Genomic DNA, 5,287 nt, shown 5'->3' with positions numbered 1-5,287 from the left:
GGGCGGCTCCATAAAGGCAGGTTGTTGGTGAAGGTGTGAAGGAATATTCCAGAAGGTGGCCCTCAGAAAGTGGCAGAGCCTCCCACAAGGCAGTCTAGAGAGAACACCCCTTTCTTCCTCTTGTCCGAGGTTTCCCTCCTAGGTATCTTCCCAAAGGGTAGAACAAAGAGGTGGTGTGAAAATGCAGCAACACAATTCTTTACCAGCACTGAGCTGAGGCTCAAGTGCATCTGTGTACACATTGCACATGTTCTTCCCTGTCTTGCTGTGGCACAAAGTCTCCATCTGCTTCCCAGAACTTGTTGCACGGTGAAGTTGAGGCAAGGTGACCAATTCCTACACCTACTTGCATTTGGTTTTTTGCGGTGCAATGCCGGTACCATCAGAGGAAACAGAGCACAGAGGTGCAAGTCTGAATTCCAGGACCCAATGTGGGGTGTGTATTCCAACCAGGCCACTTCCAGGCTACCTGCTCATATGTGTGCTGGCCGTGATAATAGTACCACCCTCACAGGGTTTGTCTTAAATCGATACAAGAATCATATCGTAAATCCTCAAACAAGTATTAATGATTATTTTGACAGCACAGAAACCTTCACCTGCATGCCCTGTATATGGAGGTAACTTTTACATTCAAAGACGTGCAGGAATGCATTCCAAGAAAGGGATGCATTGCCGAGGATGAACACCCTCTCCTGCATTTGCTCACAAGCAGACACGTCCGTCAGCTTTGGCAAGGGTCTACTGCAGTAAGGGCCAATCCTAACAGCTCCATGCTGGAAAATGCCCAGGCGTATCGCTCATTACATGCCAGTCATAGATTGACTGCAGCTCTCCACACATCTCTCCTATCTTCTGGGCTCCAGGCTGAAGGAGCGGCCCCTGTCTCCGACATGCTACCCTTGGGGTGGAGGACAGAAACACTATGTCTGGACTTTGAAAACTTCTGCTCATTAATGTCGTGCAGCATTTTCACTGACCTTTCATTGATCAAAGCAAGTCACCTGGCCATGCCTGCTGTGTGTGTGGTCACAGGGGTGGGCTGGAAAAGATGAGCAGGTGGAGTACAGTCCCCTTAAAGGACAGGCAGTAAGTCATGGGGAACAACAGCACAATCTGGAAGAGCAGGTGTCCCAGTGACAGACTAATATCATGGTTTGGCTCTGTGTCCCCACTCAAATCTCATGTTGATTATAATCTTCAGTGTTGGAGGAGGGGCTTGGTGGGGGGTATTGGATCTTGGGGGCAGATATCCCCCCTTGCTGTTTTCATGATTGTGACTGAGTTCCCGCAAGATCTGGTGTTGAAAAGTGCGTAGCCTTCTCCCCTTCACTCTCTCTCCTGCTCTGCCATAGTAAGACGTGCTTGCTTCCCCTTCACCTTCCACCATGATTGTAAGTTTCCTGAGATCTCCCAGCCATGCTTCCTGTACACCCCATGGAACTATGAGTCAATTAAACCTCTTTCCTTCATAAATTACCCAGTCTCGGGGAGTTATTTATAGCGGTGTGTAAAAAACCTAATACACAGACTCTAAACACAACCACTTCTCTGCTGGCAGTCGTGGGCATTCAAAGTTTGAACTAGAGGTTTCTGCTGGAGCAACAATGCAGGTAGTTAACTGTGAGCTGTGTCTGTGCTCACACAGGCAGCTTGATACACAGCTGGTACATGATAAAATGGGGTGCAGAGTATTTTAAAACCACCTTGAATACTGTAAGCACATTTCCACGCATTGCTAACAATAATAGCAATCACCACTTCTGAGTATGTATAATGGGAGTGGAGATTTTAGTAATAAAATCTTATTATTAAGTAAGATTGCTCTTATTTAATAATAATTAAAATATTATTTAAATATTTAAATAATATTTGTTAAATATTAAATATTATTGGTCAGGCTGGTCTCGAACTCCCGAGCTCAGGTGATCTGCCCGCCTTGGTCTCCCAAAGTGCTGGGATTACAGACAGAGCCACTGTGCCGGCCTTTTTTTTTTTTTAAATAATAAAATAAAAGTTTATTACTAAAATCTCCACATATCTAACAGCAACATGTAGCTACTAGTAGCTCGTCTCTAACACTAACTGGCAGCATCTGTGGCCTGGGGGAAGAAACCATCAAGCATCTGTGGCCTGGGGGAAGAAACCCCATTACTAATACTGAAGGAGAATTGCTAAGAACTCACCCACCCAGTCTTGTAGCATAAGAAAACACAAGCACTGCTAACATAGCATTGGAAGCTGGGCAGGCTAAGGTGACATTGCTCTTGGGTGTAGAGAGAGAGATACACAGCACAAGGTCCCTGTGTAGGAGTGAACGAGAATTATGCACAAACATGGCCGTAAGTAGGAACCCACAATGTTTCTTACTTCGGTGAGGAGGCAGAGCCAATTCTGGCTGTGCCAGTACTGCTGCCATGATGGATTCCTCTGTGAGAGAGGGAAGCATAACGTCCTAAATCAAGCCAGCACTGGGATTGAGGCTGAGCTGGTGGGTGATCCTTGCTCCTTCATCTGCTAACGGCACATGGAAGAGCTCAGTGTGTGCCTGCGGAACCAGTGGGTAGTTCAGATATGGATTTAGCCCTGAACTCAGCGGGATATGTAATGAAGGAGATCATTCTGCCAATACGGCCTGCAAAGCACTGTAAAAACACCTCCAGAGGCAGAGTGACAAAGAAGCTGGCTCCGTCCTCTTCTATGGGAATGAGAGCTTCCACTGGCACTGAAGATAGAGCAGCAACGCCATTATTATTATTATTATTATTATTATTATTATTATTATTATTATTATTATTTGAGATGGAGTTTTGCTTTCATGGCCCAGGCTGGAGTGCAATGGCGTGATCTCGGCTCACTGCAACCTCTGCCTGCGGGGTTCAAGAGATTATCATGTCTCAGCCTCCCAAGTAGCTGGGATTCCAGGCATGCACTACCACACCCACTTAATTTTGTATTTTTAGTAGAGATGGGGTTTCTCCATGTTGGTCAGGCTGGTCTCGAACTCCCGACCTTAGGTGGTCTGCCCACCTTGGCCTCCCAAAGTGCTGGGATTACTGACAGAGCCACTGTGCCGGCCTTTTTTTTTTTATTTTATGGAGACAGGGTTTTGCTCTTTTGCCCAGGCTGGAGTGCAGTGGCATGATCTCAGCACACTGCAACCTCCACCTCCCAAGTTCAAGAGCTTCTCCTGCCTCAGTTTCCCAAATAGTTGTGATTACAGGCATGTGCCACCACCCGCAGCCAATTTTTGTATTTTTAGTAGAGACTGGGTTTCACCATGTTGGCCAGGCCAGTTGGTCTCCAACTCCCGACCTCAAGTGATCCACCCACCTGGGCCTCCCAACGTGCTGGGATTACAGGCCACCTCACCAGGCCAGAAACACCTACTTATATGCTGTGTTGTGGTTTATCTGTTGAGTGGATTTCTTAAAACCTGTTACTCTTCCATAAGTAATCCCAGCCAACTCTTCAGTTTGGTTTTATATTTATTTATCTTGTCTGTACAAATTGATTATAAATGACTTACCTTTACATTCATTTGCAAACTAATAGCAATAATGATAATAACTCAACATTATTGAGTTAACCCTGCCCCAACACCTTCCATTCCTCTCATTTACCTTCCACCCAGAGGAAGCACTTCCTACACAAAAGGACGTAGAGACGTCGGTGAAGGTGCAGTGCTGTGCTCCAGTCACACAGTGGGTAAGCTGTGGAGACAGAGTTTCAGCCTAGTTCTGCTAAATCCCAAGATCAAGAGCTGAACTCTCAGGCAGAGTTTATCTGATGTCACTGGTTGGACCAATTGATGAGCAGTAGATTTTCACATCAGCTACAGCTCAAACATTGGCTTTCTTTGGGAACCACCGATTTCCTTATTTGCTTCATAGACGTTACTTCTCCCTCCGCCCTTGGAGGAGAACTCATTTATTTTATGATGCATGCCCTTGAATCACTCCCATAAACATATGGAGAAAGGTCAGAAGAGGCCTCCTGAGTGTCTGCCTCTCATAATGGCACTGCTGCTCATTGAGAAAATCCCTGAGTGCTGGAGGTAGGTGACTGGCGGCCCGAGTGCTGGGTTTTATTAATGTAGACGCAGTGCTCAATATGCAAAAGAAACCTGGACTCAAACACAAGAGCGTATGTTTAATTACATCTTTAAAAGAAAATGTAATTGCTACTCAATTGTCCCTTTCTAATGATTTTCTAAAAGACAATTAAAAATATATACTCCCATGAATAAAAAAGGAGCCTATCATTTTAGCACATTACAGTTCATGTGTTCAAGAATAATTGAATCTCTGTCAATTATGATTCCAGTAAATTATAAGAAAGATCCATTCTTAACCATGTGAATGGAAATTTAAAGCTAGCATGGTCAGACACTGTGCAATTACTTTATCTAATAAATTTATGACCTTATAATAGGCTTTTACCAAAGCATTTTCTCCACTTAATTCATCACTCAGGTTGACCCACTTCCTGGGTGCTTGCGTCAAAGACTCCCTGGAAGTGTGAACAGGTAATGCCTCTGCTCTGCTCTTCCCTGGGCTGTTCACTCTTGCCCCCTGACCCTCACCCTCCAACCCGCCACAGCCTGTATCATCATTGCTATCCAGCCACTACGTGCACGCCACTGCCCTGCTCCTCCTAGGATTTGTGCTGGTAGTATTCATTCAATATTCAGCTCCACTCTCAGACTGCACAGCTCCCAAATCTTCTGTCAACTGTATAGTTTTACCTTCCACATTAGGTCTTTATTCTAGCTTGGATCTGCCATTGAATATGGTGTAAGGAAGGAAGAAGCTCTAGTTTTCTCCAGTAGTGAGTCTCTTTTTCCAGAACCATCTGCGGAACAACAGATTCATTCTCTACTGATATTAGCACCACGGTGGTCACATATTTAGTACTTACATTTGCACAGGTCTGCCTCTGCGCCCTCTACTCTCTTCCACAGCTCTCTTTGCAATGGTCTTATGTCAATACTACACTGTTTCTATTGGGATAATTATGGACATCTTAATATCTAGGAGGGCTAGCCTGTTGCCTTGTGTTTTATAAGGTTAACTTAGATCTTCACAAGTTTTTATTTTTCCATAAGTTTATCTCCAACTGGCATGTTGGTTGGGATTTCATTAATTTTATAGATTTATTTTTGGGGAACTCACATCTGTAAATGTAAAGCAGTCTCAGTGAAGAGCATAAGAAATGTCCCTATTTATTCACGTTCATTTCTATGTCCCATATCAGAGCTTTAAATGCTTTCCCACAGCAGTACTTT

The sequence above is a fragment of the Rhinopithecus bieti genome, unplaced genomic scaffold, assembly GCF_001698545.2.
Source record: "Rhinopithecus bieti isolate Rb0 unplaced genomic scaffold, ASM169854v2 scaffold_39386, whole genome shotgun sequence".
Lineage (NCBI taxonomy): Eukaryota > Metazoa > Chordata > Mammalia > Primates > Cercopithecidae > Rhinopithecus > Rhinopithecus bieti.
This window is presented reverse-complemented; position numbering follows the sequence as displayed.